The sequence below is a fragment of the Dama dama genome, chromosome 23, assembly GCF_033118175.1.
Source record: "Dama dama isolate Ldn47 chromosome 23, ASM3311817v1, whole genome shotgun sequence".
In the NCBI taxonomy this organism is placed as follows: domain Eukaryota; kingdom Metazoa; phylum Chordata; class Mammalia; order Artiodactyla; family Cervidae; genus Dama; species Dama dama.
In genome coordinates, this window is record NC_083703.1 from 80757451 (window position 1) to 80773598 (window position 16148).

Below are 16148 nucleotides of genomic sequence, written 5' to 3' on the forward strand. Positions count from 1 at the left end.
ACGGAACTCGGGTTCTGTCTCCACGGGGTCCGGGGTCCGAGGGCCCCAGAGCGCTGCAGAGAAAGCAGTCCAATGGCCTAGAGACTGCTCTAAGATGTGGGCACGGTGTAGGCTCCACTGCTAAGAGGACACCCCCTTCCAGGCTCAATTTTCTTTTCAATACAGTGGGCCCGCGGGCCCCACACCCGGAGACGGAGATACAAAACTAAAAATACAGCCAGTGCTCCTTGGCATGAATAAGAGGTCAACAAACATTCACTGCAGTCCGTTCTTGTAGAGAATGATGCACCCAGAATATGTATTACATATAAACAATTTTTCAAAGCTTATCATTAATAAAGTACTAGTTCACAACTAGCACGATAGAAGTCTTGGAGTGTTGCACCATGAAGAGTTGCTTCAGGGACTATTATTCATTCATTTTCTGTCTATATATATATATTCGGTTCAGTTCAGCCGCACAGTTGTGTCCGACTCTTTGCGACCCCGTGGACTGCAGCACGCCAGGCCTCCCTGTCCTTCACCAACTCCCGGAGTTTACTCAAACCCATGTCCATTGAGTCGGCAATGCCACCCAACCATCTCATCCTCTGTCGTCCCCTTCTCCTTCCGCCTTCAATCTTTCCCAGCATCAGGGTCTTTTCCAATGAGTCAGTTCTTCACATCAGGTGGCCAAAATAGTGGAGTTTCAGCTTCAGCATCTGTCCTCCCAATGAATATTCAGGACTGATTTCCTTTAGGATATATATAGATATAGATATGTTTTTGCTTTTTTTCCACTGGGGGTCTAACGGTTGGGACTCCAAGCTCCCAATGCAGGGGTTCAAAGCCTGGTCTGGGAACTAAGATCCCGCATGCCACAAGGTGCAGTCAAAAAGTAAAAAAAAAAAAAAAAAATTTTGGCTTGCAGCCTCTTAGTTCCCCCTCGAGGGGTTGAACCCCTGGGCCACCGCAATGAAGGTGTCAAGTCCTAACCACTGGACCACCAGGGAATTCCCATCAAAATATATTTATCGCCTCCTATTTATCACTGTTCCAAACATTTGTGACTCAGTCATAAAGTTCGATTACTATAATTTAGACCTAAAGTCGGGGAAAGCAGCACAGTAAAAACGGGTTTTCCTTCTGAAAAATAAAGTGTGAGAGATAGTGACTCGCATGACTAAACAATTCCACTTACTAGTACAGACACACTCAAAAGAACTGGAAACAGATATTCAAAGAGAAACACGTACATGGACGTTCCCGGCAACACCATCCTCGACAGCCAAAAGGGGGAAACACCCCAGACACCTATCAAAGGGCGGGAGACAAAGAGTGTGCTCTGTCCTGCCAACGGAATAGTATCCAGCTGTAAAAAGGAAGGAAGCACTGCTTCCTGCTGCCACATGAACAACCCTTCCAAATGACGCTGAGACTTCCCTGGTGGTCCCGTGGCTAAGACTCCACGCTCCCAATGCAGAGGGCCCAGGTTCAATCCCTGATCAGGGGACTTGATCCCACACGCTGCCTTAAGACCTGGTGCAGTCAAATAAAATACTTACTTTGTTAAAAACAAGTAATGCTGAGTGAAAGAAGCCAGACAAGAAGGTCTCATACCATATGATTCCACTTGCGTGAAATATCCAGGAGAGGAAAATGCATAGAGACATTTGTATAGTTATTACTACTGATTTTCAGCATTTAAAATAAAGCTAAATAAGGATGGGGGACTTCCAGGTGGCTCAGTGGTAAAACTCTGCCTGCCAACGCAGGAGACACAGGTTCGACCCCTGGTTCAGGAAGATTTCCCTGAAGTAGGAAGTGGCAACCCACTCCAGTATTCTTGCCTGGAGAATCCCATGGACAGAGGAGCCTGGTGGGCTACAGTCCACGGGGTCACAAAGAGACACAACAACAACAAATAAGGATGGACAATGTTCTTGCAGTTCCAGAGCCCAGATTAAGTGTCGCCGGTTTTGAACATGGAACAGAAACAATACAAATGGCATAAACTGAGAAGCGTAAGTGAGAGATGGGATGAGACAGACGGGGGAGCACCATCATTATCGTCGTTTTACAAAGAAAGGAGGCCAGGAAAACCACGTGTGAGGAAATAAAAATGAGACATCATCACCACTCAGGGTTCTGAAGGTGCAAGTAGAGCCACTGTTCTCAACAGAAGCGGGTGCCGCCCGCCCGCAAGGACACTCGGAGGTGTTTTCCTCGCGTAAGTGGCAGACCCTCCACCTCGGGCAGGACTGGGGGCAGGAACGCTCGTATGCCGTCCCACACGACACAACATTGTCCCACCCAAAACGCCACTAGTGCCGCCACTGAGCAGCATCGCCACGGGCAACGCAAAAATCCCAGCGTAACAGAACGCAGAGGATTCAAGAGCTAGGAGCCATTTCGCTGGTAATGCAGGTAGAAACGTAAATGCTCTTGCGTCATAAGGACAGGAGGAAGCGGTGCAAGACCCTCGTTTTACATTATAAACACTATTTGGTTGTGTTCACCATTTGCATAAATTATGTTGTTCATTTTTATGGAAGTGGCCCTGTGAGAAGTGGGGAACTGGCTATGAGCTACTATCATAAGGGCATGCTATCAGCTACTGTCTTTCACTTGAATTTTTAACGTTCTCTAATGCCACATGGACTTCAGTTTCAAAGGCAAATTGAGCCTGGAACGACAGAGCAGCTGCCTGCTTTTTGTGGGAAGAAAACGCATCATCTGAAACCACATAACTCACATCTCATCCCAACAAAGGAGCGCCCACGTTTCTGTTTACCTGAGGGCGGGCGCCACCTTGTGGCAATGATGTTTCCTGGCTGTCCACCCACGCTGCCATAAGTGAGATTATAGGAGAATTTCTGCTTTTGCAGGATTCACACTGTTGGAAATTTGGTGCGTACAAGGGAACTCTTAACATGTATCCAGTTCACAGTGTTAGATTTACATAATTCAAATTTGCATAAAACAAGACCTCGCTGTGTCGGCTGGGGTCCAGCTAGGAGGATGCTACTTCAGAAAATCTGTAAACTTCTCAAGCCCTGGCGTCGTTTATATTGCAGATGGAAGGAGGCCAATGAACTGGCCGTGATTTATGATTATTTGTTTTATATTAAGGATCAGCAAAAAGCAATAAAAAGAGTCATTAAAGGATTCCATTTTCCAAATCGCTACACTTGCCTGCTAACCTTCAGAATCTAATTGATCATAGTGAGAGAGAGTTAACACAAGTTCACCCCAAAGTTGCAGTCTTGCTGTCGGCTCCTGACATCACCTTTCTGCTTCTGGCTGATAAAACCATGGATCCTGTCTTTCTACAGCTTTGTGCCCTACATCTGTCGGTCACATGATGATGGAAACTCCTTAACCAGCTAAGTAGCACCTCTGCAGCCTCTTCAGTCCCTACCCTGGCAGAAAATTCTCCTACTCAAGTGGATCCTACCTACTGATGAAGCCTGAAATGGGTCCTGCTGCCTTCAACCTCCAGAGGGTAGCTGGAAGGTAACAGCAGATGCAAACCCTCTGAGCTCCATGTGAGTCTCAGATTGGATGACACTTCTTCCAGGAAGCCCTCCCCACCCTCCTCATGGGGCTCAGATGTGCCAACAAGTGAGGTCTTCCAGGAACTGGGACTCAAGTTCAACACGGCGGCATGAGCCGCCCCACAGAGTCTTAGCCTCACGTGGAGGCACGTAGGTGTGTGCTCAGTCGCATCTGACCCTTTGTGACCCTCTTCAGGACTGTAGCCCACCAGGCTCCTCTGTCCATCGGAATTTCCAGGCAAGAATCCTGGAGTGGGTCATTTCCTCCTCCAGGAGATCTTCCCCACCCTGGGGTCGAACCCGAGTCTCCTGCATGGGCAGGATTCTTTACCGCTGAGCCACCTGGGAAGACCCACTAGGAGGTCCCATCAGCGACCCAGTGACCAAGCAGCAGGATGGTCAGACGCCACGTTAGGAGCTGAGGCTGTGGCGTGAACATCAGTCCAAGCAGGCCAATCCTGTGCTCAGGGCCCCCAGTGACTCCCCGTCGCCCTCAGAGCAGGAGCCCGATCCTTCCGGAGCCCCCCCCGCAGGGCCCTGTCCCCCTCTCCTCAGCCGCCGGGCCTGCCCGCCGCCCGCACCTCCTCCCTGTTCTGGAGGAACCCAGGGCCTTTGTACAGACCGCACTAGGCCAGATCTACCTCCGGAGGTTGTTGGTGGAGTCCCCGGGGTGGGGGGGGGGGTAGGAAGAGTGGGGAGACGGGAGGGCTGGAGAGGGGGTCTAGAGAGAGCGAGCAGGCAGGAGACGGAGGCTCCCTGCATGGAAGACTGACCCCCCCACCCCCTTGCCGAGATGACCGACGACCCTGGACCTTCCTACCCCCATCCTCGCGGTAACCCAGGAGGCAGAGGCCCACCTGTGCCCGTTCTCAGAAGCCAGCTCTGAGGCAAAGTGGAGGAGACGATGCAGACCCATCTCTTTCTTACTTTTTTAAAAATTAAACTGAGTGTGGGGCATTTCCTGGGGAAAAAAAAAAAAAAACATCAAAACAGAAGCGCTGTCATTCTGCTCCAGGGTTACAATCAATAACTAATGAACATAAAGCCTAGCTCATGGGGTGTTGGACTACAGAATTGTTAAGTATTTCAATTAAATCCTATTAATAGAGTCTCATAGTTGCTACAGCATTTGCTATAACACAGATCATTATTGTTCTGTCTTAGAAATTTTGTTACCAACGGTTGAATAGCAAAGCTGCTTGGACGAGTAAATGAAGTTTGTTTACAAAGAGTGCCACCTGGTGGCGTGGTTTATTTTACACTTTCCAGTGTCCTCTGGGGGCTCAGGTAAAGAACCCACCAAGCAGGAGACGCAGGTTCAATCCCTGGTTCGGGAAGATCCCCTGGAGGAGGAAATGGCAACCTGCTCCAATATTCCTGCCTGGAAAATTCCATGGACAGAGGAGCCTGGCGGGCTACAGCTCATGGGGTCGCAAAGAGTCGGACACGACTGAGCGACTTTCGCTTCACTTCAGGGTTAAGATGTCTGGGGTTTGGTCAGTGCCACTGGGAAAACAACCTGTAATCATTCAAAGTGTTCAGTCATTGACTGTCTTTAAGAACGCACCTGTCACAATTTGGCGAGAATGTGCTGAAATCACCTTCCTCATGACTAGAGGCTGGTTTGGCTCCAAATATACTCAAATTCCAGGAATGGCAGTAGCTTAAGTCACAGAAATATTGGCATTTCACAAAACTCGTGTATAAACGCAGCCAGCGACCCAGCTCTCTGTTAGCAGCACAAAGCTGGCTCAGCCCCTTTACCAGCCGAGAGCAACTCACTGACTTCTCTGCCCCTCAGCCTCCTCATCGACGACAGTGAGGATAAACTCTCCATGTTAAGATAATGCATGTAAAGTCCCTTATTTTTTTTTTCTTTTTAAATGGTTTTTGACTCAGCGATTCCACTCCTAGATATACACTCAAGGAATACTCATATATTAACATATGTATTTTTTAATGTTTATTTGATTGTTTGGGCTCTTCACTTCCGGCATGCGGGATCTTCCCTGCGGCACACGGCTTTCACTTTCTACACTACATGTAGATGGAGAGGTGCCGTGATCAGTCACCCAGTCACATCTGACTCTATGGCCCCACGGACTGCAGCCCGCCAGGCTCCTCTGTTCCTAGACTGTCCCAGGCAAGAATACTGGAGTGGGTGGCCATCCCCTACTCCAGGGACTCTCCCCAACCCAGGGATCAAGCCCCCGTCTCTTGCATTGGCAGACGGGTCCTTTAGCATGTGAAAGTGAAAGTCGCTCAGTCATGTCCGATTCTTTGCGACCCCATGGAATTCTCCAGGCCAGAACTGTCCATGGAATTCTCCAGGCCAGAATACTGGAGTGGGTTGCCTTTCCCTTCTGCTGGGGATCTTCCCAACCCAGGGATAGAACCCAGGTCTCCCACATTGCAGGTGGATTCTTTACCATAGAAATGACCATTTGATGTCAACCTTTCCTACAATGAAGGATTCTTGGATTGGCAGTTTTTTCTGCATATGTTATCAGTGACTTGTGAATCGCTTAAGCCTCTCAGATATGAATATCCTTTTCCAAGCATATTCTTTTCTCTATAATCTCCTACAATCTGCTTATCAAATTCTCGCCCTCCAACCATCTCCACGCCCTCCACCTCCACCCACATGCACACCCAGTAAAAAACACATTTAAGTACTCCATACCAAAGCTCTCTCAATCCTAGCTTCCTTTCATTCCTCTAAAGTGCCTCTACCACCCACAGTTACCCCCCATGTAAAACTCCTCTCACTCAATATACCGCCGTATAAGGAAAATAAGGAGCGGGGAGGGATCCCTGGTGCTCAGATGGTAGATAACCCACCTGCAATGCGGGATACCCGGGTTCAAATCCTGGGTCAGGAAGATCTCCTGGAGAAGGGAAAGGCAACCCACTCCAGTGTTCCGGCCTGGAGAATTCCATGGACAGAGGAGCCTGGTGGGCTACGGTCCACGGGGTCACAAAGAGTTGGACAAGACTGAGCGACTCAGAACAGCACATAAGAAAAAACAAAACTAACCAGTGGCGAGTGCACATTACATTTGTTGCCATGGAAATGCTTATGTCGAGAAACTCCAAATAATTTCAAAAGTATGAGGTTATTGAGATAATTCCAAGCACCCACCTGTCTTTCATGACTTGCTGCGTTAGAATAAACCATATATATTATCCATCCATCCGTCCATCCTACCAACAAATATCCCAAGCTCTGAGGAAGCCCAGGGGATACACTGGTCACAAATCTCTGCCCTCCAGGGGGTCACCTTCAGATGGGGAAGACCAGTCAAACAAATGCACATTGTGATCGCAGGCAGTGCTGAGTGCTGCCAAGAAAAATACCACCAGATCCAGGGACGGAGGAGACCGGGGGTCAGGGACGCGTGAGCACGTGAGTGTGGGTTACCTGGACGATGGTGGAAAGGAGTCTGGGAGGCTCCAGAAGGAACCCGGAGTCCCCTGTGGCTGCCGTAACCAACGGGAAGGGCTGGGGGATCCCGCTCAGGAAGAGAGCAGAGCCGCGGGCAGGCTTGGGTTTCAGTCTGAGTCATGTGAGGTCACCGATGGTTCGAGCAAGGACAGAGGTAGAACTGTCTCTCTGCGGGGAAGACAGGTGTGGCCGCACGTGGAGGCGAGGCTGAAGGGGACTAGCTTAAAGAGGGGAGAGGGGAGGCTGGAAGGATGGCTTCGTCCGGGGACGGTTGGCGGCCTGGCTCACGGTGATGGTGATGGCGATGGGGGTGCCTGGAGACAGCCCCGCATCCGAGCGTGTTTTGAAGCGAACAGAAGGAGCAGGTTTCCTCTTGGATTGGACAGGAAATGAAAGAGGGGCCCGGGGCACTGAAAGGGCTTGGTCCATCCCTGGGCGGGCAGGGGGCGGGGGCCACAGGCCGTGACCGGCTGCCATCAGGGGGCGCATGCTGAGCTCAGATGCCAGCTGGGGGCTCCGGGGCAGTGGTGAGGGACACACCAGGCTTGGGGCGGCACCAGTGTGGACAGAGACCTGAACCCTAGGATTCTGCTGCTGCCTGCCGGGTCAGAGGCGTGGAACTAAAAGATCCATCTGCTACTGTTGGGGCACGAGTGAAAAGCCCTGGGGCGCTGAGAATGTAATCAGTCCACTGGGCATCCGCCTGTGAGGCAGGGAGCGCAGAGGCTTTGTAACAGTCGTCTGATGAGATCAAGTCAGTTAGTGACAAGGTCAAGGGTTCGATCCCCATGTGGGCCACTATGGGTCACCTCTGCAAGGCGGCTGCCCTCTGTTTTAGGGCTTCCCGGTGGCTCTGCAGTAAAGAATCTGCCTGCCAATGCAGGAGCCGTGGGTTCCACACCCGGGTCGTAAGATCCCCTGGAGTAGGAAACAGCAACCGACTCCAGTATTCCTGCCTGGAAAATCCCACGGACAGAGGAGCCTGGCGGGCTACGGTCCAAGGGGTCACAGAGTCGGACATGACTGAGCAAGCGTGTGATGGGATCCCTGCTGCCCTCTTGAGGCTCTTTTCGGTCACTCAGAATTCCAAACAGTGTCTAGGCGCCTCGGCTAACTTCTCTGACTTCCCCAGTGGCTCTGATGCTTTGGCTAACTTCTCTGACTTCCCCAGTGGCTCAGACGGTAAAGCATCTGACTACCGTGTGGGAGACCCGGGTTCGATCCCTGGGCTGGGAAGATCCTCTGGAGAAGGAACTGGCAGCCCACTCCAGTACTCTTGCCTGGAAAATCCCATGGACAGAGGAGCATGGTGGGCTACAGCCCATGGGGTCGCAAAGAGTCAGACACGACTAAGCGACTTCACTGGTGTGCTCAGGAGGCACTCAGCCTTCTCCCTCCTACTGCAGACTGCCCGGTTCTGCCCGCTACAGCCTGTGGGGGCCACAGACGTGCGGAGTTTGACGTGTGCACAAAGGCCACGATGAAAGTTCCGTGACAGATAAGGCTAAAAGGCAGAAAAGAAATGTGATTTTCTTTTTCCTTCTTTGGTATGACTTTTCACAAACTCAAGAGGTCGGAAATCTTCTGTCACATGAGTATGTCCCACTCATTCTAGTAAGTAGGGACCTTCCCTGGCAGTCCAGTAGTTAAGACTTCACCTTTCAATGCCATCACTTCATGGCAAATAGATGGGGAAACAGTGGAAACAGTGACAGACTTTATTTGGCGGGGGCGGGGGGTGGGGGGGCTCCAAAATCACTGCAGATGGTGACTGCAGCCATGAAATTAAGACTCTTGCTCCTTGGAAGAAAAGCTATGACCAACCTAGACAGCATATTAAAAAAGAGATGTTACTTTGCGAACTAAGGTCCGTCTAGTCAAAGCTATGGCTTTTCCACTAGTCATGTATGAATGTGAGAGTTGGACTATAAAAAAGCTGAACATCAAAGAACTGATGCTTTTTGAACTGTGGTGCTGGAGAAGACTCTTGAGAGTCCCTTGGACTGCAAGGACATCCACCCAGTCCACCCTAAAGGAAATCAGTCCTAAATATTCATTGGAAAGACTGATGCTGAAGCTGAATGTCCAATACTTTGGCCACCTGATGCGAAGAACTGACTTATTGGAAAAGACCCTGATGCTGGGAAAGATTGAAGGCAGGAGGAGAAGGGGACGACAGAGGATGAGATGGCTGGATGGCATCACCAACTCAATGGACATTAAGTTTGAGTAAACTCCAGGAGTTGGTGATGGACAGGGAGGCCTGGCGTGCTGCAGTCCATGGGGTCACAAAGAGTCGGACACTACTGAGCGACTGAACTGAAATGACTGAACTTCAATGCAGGGAGTGTGGATCCAAACCCTGGTCAGGGAGCCAAGATCCAACATGCTTCAAGGCCAAAAAATCAAAACATAAAATAGAAACAGTATTGCAACAAATTCAAAAAACAAAAACAAATTCAACAAGCCCACATCCATATTAAAAACAAAAATCTAAGTGTATATATATATATAAAAACGCTGCTTAGCAGAGTCTCACTGAAGGGCCACACGATTGGCTCGCCCCCGGGTGCCCGTCCCAGACACGGGCACCGACAGCAAACCCCGGGCACCACAGCCTGCCCAAGGCTGAGGGGGGAGCAGACTCGGGTCTCAGCAAGCCTGAAAATGTACCCGAGATGCCACGCTTCTCTCTGGTCCTGAGACGGAGCGCACACTGGGACAGGAGACCCAGCCGCTCCCGCTAAGCTGTCTGGCCTTGGGGACGCACGTGGCCTCCTGGGGACCTTGGGCTCCTCTTCTGTCCAAGGAGACGGTGCAGTCGCTGGGAAGTTCAGCTCTCTCACCCTCTTGACATTTCACAGCCATGGGGTGGGGAGGGCCCTTGCCTTATTTCTTTTTCAGCACTTGTCTGAGCCGGGCTAAAATATGGTCAGTCTACCCACGCAAAAAATTTTGAACCCTAGATAACTGATAAACCGTACAGAATAAAAGGCTTGAGTACACGCAAGTAACTAACAGTCACACACTGTACATGTCTAGGAGTGATGGGGTAGAACTGGAATTGGGGGAGGAAGACCCCATCTCCCCAAAATTGAGATCAAAACTAAACCTCCAGACTATTCACCTGCTTATAGGATCACATACAGAGGCTGGAGAGACAGGTTAGATGAAACCACAAGATCCAATAAACCCAAACATGAAAATGAGAATTTCTACAGGACAAATGACCCAGTTTCTTCAATAAATAAAATGTCCTCAAGCGTGCGTGTGGGTGTCGAGGGGGAGGAGGTTAACATTAAAATAGGGTTAAGAAACCTCTCAACTAAACTGAGTAAGTGGATCTTGTTTGGATCCTGACTGCAACTTCCTAGTTGTTAGGTGTTTCTGACACAACTGGAAATGCAGCAGTGGAGATCAGTTATGAGAAATCGTTGTCCATTTAGTTAGATGTCACCTTATCTGTTACAGATACTCGCGGAGGCATTTGAGGAATGAAATTAAAACATGTTGAAGATTTGCTCTAACAAGGAAGGAGAGCTGGGAAGTCACTCAGAGACTAAGTGTTGGAGGTTAGCCCATGGGGATTCAGTGCCTGCATCTTTCTATGACTGTGTATGTTCACGGAAAGTTAAAAGTCAGACACCGGGGACTCAATAAAGACCAAAGCCCGAGATTGCAAAACACCAAATCTATATTTACATCCACATATAATAACATAACTTTAAGCTGAAATATATCATAAATAAAACAAGTAATGTCTACTGTTTGACAACTTAAGTATCAACAATTAAAATAAATCAAACTGGAATGAAATAAATACATAAACAAAAATCCAACAGATTGTACCTCTAGTATATGTGCTGTTGTCTCAAAGGGAAAAAACATACAGAACCAGTAGTATCCCAATAGTTAATACTGATGGACAAAAAAAGGAAAAAAAAAAAAACATTTTGGAGTACAAGGGCTGTGGAAAGAAAAACAACTCTATTTTTAAGGATTCAGAAATGTGGCTAAAAAGGAGAAATCTGAAAGGTACCCAGATTTCAGCATAACATGAATTGACTTGTTTTCAAATAGATTTGGTGATTTTTTTTTTTTAAATACAGATTTAAATTTCAGCCCTCTATCATCGTGTTTATCCCCTTTTAAGATTTATATTTATCGTCACAGCAAGCTTTCTTTCTGTAACACTTATTGGATTAGGTAAGGATCATGTCAATCATCTTTCTCAATGTGTTAATCTTCAAAAATAGGCTATAAAAGTGCAAAACTAGGAAAACAAAAATCTAGATTATGTACATATGGCTCAGCTTGTGAACAGAAAGAAAGGTCAATAGTGTACACTTTCCTGATACAAAGCACTTCATCACGATGCCAGCAGAGTCAGCTCAGATTAGGTCTCCCTTCTCACCTGGGAGTTAAGACTTTTCTATCAAGTGAGCGTCGTGTTGCATAATGAGAACAAACAAAAATTCAGGATTCTTTTGAGGACATTACCCTTGTTCTAATGGAGAAGGGCAAGGCAAGAAAAATTAACAGTGCAAATTTATTTTTGAAACAGTTTTCTTAATAAAGTATGTTGTGGTCACTAAACCCAGGTGCTGCCTGTAACAGTCAGCCATGGACAGTGGATTAAGGAACAGAAGTGTAATAAAACATTTAGTTAGCCAGCTGGTGGCTAGTCTCTCTTTAAAACCCAAACTGTCCTGTACACTGAGAAAATGGTACTGCCTCCAAACCACCAAAAATGGGAAGATGCTGAGGTCTCCAGACCAGGGAACTCCCCGGAGTACCAGGAGCCTCAGTCAGCACCCCTGCACAATCCATGTGTCTGTAATTAACCTGAGCGTGTCCACAGGCAACCCAAGCGCCAGACACACCGAGACTACCAGATGCAAACCTAAAATTTACCCCTCAGCTTTCATTTCTTTTAAAACTGCTTCCAATATATGTAATCCACATGTATAATTTAGCCTTTATATTTTTATAACTAATTCCAGAATTAGTTATAGAATTTTCCAACAAAAATGATTCATTTGATTAGAAAACTAAGTAACTCCACATACAATTTGGTATGTTTACTGAGTGTGTGGCTGGCCTAGAGGAAATGCTTCTCTATAGATACACACACTTAAAAATCCCCCCGCCAATCCCCTGAGAAGAGGATTATGGGTCTGGGTCTTCCTCAGACGACCTACCGAAATTTGCAATAAAAGGGAACCAACTAGAGAAAGGCTGATCTTGGTACAAGCAGCACATTATTCATGGGGGGGGTCGATCTTTCCATTAAGACAAGAGACTGTGGAAGATTTAACATAATACAAATCACTGAGATTAAAAAAAAACAAAAACCGTACATTTTAGATGAAAGAGGACAAATAGCAGATATGTGCTCAAAGTGATGAGCAACATTAGAGGAAAAGAATACACACAGTATTTAAACAAGCAGGTTTACAACATATATTTACAAAATTTTTTACCTGAGGTGCAAGCGTTATATACTTTCTCCCCACCCCACCCCCCAACCCAAATGATTTCTTTTCAGCAGCGCTCAAGTATGCAAAAACAAAAACAAACAAAAAAAAAACCTCCATTTCTTATTTGGTCAATTCTAAAAAAACATATTATTCAGGGCAAAATAGAGATGATGTCCAGTCTCCATTTGTGTACAACCCAAATCTTCCAACTATAGTCTTTATTGCTATTTGGTACAAAAGTTAACAGAACAACTTTAGAAAACCGTAGTGCTCCTTTATGTGTTATACATACAGTACAATCACAGCTTATTTCAGTAGCTTTCAACATTTGCTTTTTCAAAGGATGAAACTAATTTAATTTCATGGAGAGTACACATTTATATCCATCAAGACCTAAGGGGGGAAAAAAGGTTTAAAACATGATTAGGATAAAACTAAATACAGTTTACAAAATTTTTTAAAAAGTGTAATAAATACACAGAACTAAAAGGGTCTAGAAATGCAATGGATTCCATTTAAGCTTAAATTTTTAACCAAGTCTCAGGAGTCTGAATAAATAAGCTGCACTATTTAGGAGATGCTTACAATGAACAGTGATTTAATGAAGATGATTTAACCAACAACCAGAATTTACATCAGATACGTGTCAAGTCAACTGCCACCTATAGGAAACTCTGGAAATTTATACCTAATGAAAGGAAAATATATGGCACAAGACCACAGGTATTTAAGATAGGACTCAGAATAGAATAACCTCCTCCATGAGAAGAACAGGGCATAAAACACGTGTAACACTGTTTGGCCAATGTCTATGGAGTTTTACAGCTGAAATTCCCAGCCCTGGGCCAGGCACCACCTCAGCACCGCTCAGGGTGGAAGTCGGGGGCACAGGTCAGGTGGGCATAAAGGTATGAACCACAACAGCACAGAAGAACACAAACGGAAGCCCCAGCTCCTTGCAAACATGCTGCAGAAATACGTGAGCTTAAGTACCAGAACAAGGTCGCTTGGCCAGGAAGGTGTGGAAAGGACGTTCCAGAGTAGACAGAAAGGCAAGCAGAGAAGCCCAGAGGCTGCAGGGAGAGGCGGGAGCTGGACAGACACGCGACGGCCCCCACCTGCCGCTACACACAGTGCAGATAACCAGCCAGAAACCGTGTTCATGTTTCAAGGTAGAGAGGATCTAATCCCATTTCTGCGATGCCGCCAGCCTCACACCACTAGCATCACCTGAGCGGGAGAGAAGGATGCAGACGGACAGGCCCGTATGCCCCAGGAGTCCCAGGGAAAACAGGCAGGAGAAACTCTGCCCAGGTCCACGGGTCTCTATCTCTGAATCCAGATCTAGCAGGCACTGGGTCAAGAGTCTGCTCCACAAGGATATGGTAGTGGTTTAGCAGAACAAGAGCTATCTGGGAGGGAATGAAATCTGTCCATGAGCCTCAGTCTTTCCATTCACTTTATTGTTAACTCTCACATAGAAGTCATGCCCTCTGCCCACACTTGGAAGTAACTAAATTAACGTGTGCACAACTCCAAGAGTGCCACCTGAAGCTTTTGGGTAGTTACCACTAGATACATCTGCCGTGTGAACCAGAAAGTCAAAATAAACCTCCTTGCTGTGGCCTACTCCTGCTCCTACTCTGATAAGGATTTATAAAGGTTCTGAACAAGCACTTAAACTGGAGGGTTGGGGCACAGGCCTTGGATTTTGCAGACCTAGGACCAAAAGCAGGCAAAGGCAGGCACTGGGCAAGTTACATAAGCCAAGTCCCAGTCTCCACATCTGTAAAGTGGGCACAGAGCCTCCTAACTTGGGGGTGGCAAACTTTTCCTATAACTGGCTAGACAGCTCTCGGCTTTGCAGACCATGAAGTCCCTGTCACAACTACCCACTTCTGCTTTTGTGGCCCCAGGCAGCCATAGACAATATGTAAAGGAAAGGAAGTGGTTGTGTGCCAATAAAACTTTCTTAACAAAAACTGATGGCCAGCACCTGGCCTAAGGCTCTAAGGATTAAACTAGTTCATGATGATAAACAATTCATTCAACCCCTGGCATGAAATAAACCCTCAGTAACTTTCAGTAGCTTTTGCTCCTTTACCATGATCATCACCACTGATATCCAGAGACTCTGAGGGCTCTGTTTTAAAAACACTTCAAAATTCAAGTTAAAAGCAATTTTACTTTGTAATATTATAGTGGATAAGTTAGATGGTTTGTTTTCAATTAGGTAAAATCAATACAGTGTATGTGCTCACCTTTCATCCCCAAAATAGGAAATCAAGTTTTTTTGTCATTTGGTCGATAATGTGCGTTCCCAATAAAATTCTCATAGTTCCTCTTTTGCAGCATGCTGCTAGATAAGTGTTGATAGGATACAGGCCTTTTTCCTGGTTGGGGAAAAAAACAAGCATAAACGGGCATTTAAAATTAAGCTCAACAATTAGGTAAGATGTATGTGGGTTGTCCGAAGTCAATTTTCAAAATTCCTGATAATGTGAGCAGAACACATAAGATGCATATTTATTATAAAGTTAGTTACAAGGTAAAATGTTTTTAATTACAAGGAAGACATTTCTTAGCTTAGAATTTTAAGTCACTAAATGGTAAAATTATCTAAGTGCTAGTAAAATTTAAAAGCCAAAATGGCAGCATAAAGATTTTAAGCCTTTGTGTATCATGAACCAAAACTGTGTGGAGGGAAAAAAAGACCGATTTACTTGCAGCAGAGTCTTTTCTCTTCAAGTAAAAGACACAGTTATGACTCATGTCCATTTTAAGTGCTGGGGGAGGGGGGGAGGAACACTTCTAATCATAAGGCTGCAGAAATTATTTTCACCAAAACTTTTATAAAAGTCACTGGACTGTGTGAAAGCGATTGTTTTCTAATTAGCTATCTCCAGATCAACTGGCATCAAGCCATTGATACAGAACAGTCACCACCCAGAACCTTTCATTTCGAAGGTACAGAGATGTTTAAAATGGATTTGTCCCTTTGGGCGGAGAAACCTGCAGAGCTTACAACCAGAGAAGGCACTGCGGCTTCACCGAGCCGGCCGAGTGGGACAAGGCCCCACGCCAGCGTCACCTCCTCTCACAGGCTCCGGTGTGTGCTAGACACCTCTAGGGCGGGGCGCCCGGGGCAGCGGGGGCAGCGGGGGCTTTAGAGCCGCCTCCCGGGGACAGGGGCCTTCAAGGCACCTGTGGGCATCGAGGGTAACACGGAGAAGACTGTGCTTTAAGATTCACCTAAGGCTGAGCCCCGGCAGAAGGCGGCAGGGCAGTTCTCTAGGTCTGGACACCAAAGGGACCCAGCAGCCTGGGAGGGGCCCGGTGGTCCCCGCGCCTGCAGAGCGCTTCCGAGGGCCCCTGGGCCCCCTGTGCGGGCGGCTGACCCGCACTGGTCACGAGGGCGGGCAGCCGGGCGCCCAGGCCAACTGACCTGGCATGGCAAGGGGGTGCCGCCCCCGGGCCCTGCTGCCCCCAGCCCAGGAGGAGCTGGAAAAGGGGCCGCTGTGCCCAGCACGCCCCCCCGCCCCCTAAGGCCCCCCGAAGACGCCCACCTTCTAGCGCAGCGGCTGCAGCGGCGGCGGGCGTGCAGGGCAGCAAGGCGGCGAAGGCGGGCCCGGGCGCGGGCCGCGGGCGCGCGGGGGGCGCGCAGGCGCACTCGGGCGGCAGCAGGGA

At 47.8% G+C, this 16148-nt stretch overlaps 1 long non-coding RNA gene across 1 annotated transcript; it reads right to left on the minus strand.

The window, feature by feature from the left end:
- Window positions 1-10657: 10657 nt before the first annotated feature.
- Window positions 10658-16117, minus strand: LOC133045230 (uncharacterized). The gene is made up of 3 exons (XR_009690152.1): window positions 16028-16117; window positions 14723-14854; window positions 10658-12854 (listed from the first exon to the last, which is right to left on the minus strand). It is a non-coding gene; the product is annotated as an uncharacterized LOC133045230 (long non-coding RNA).
- Between the last annotated feature and the right edge of the window lie 31 nt (window positions 16118-16148).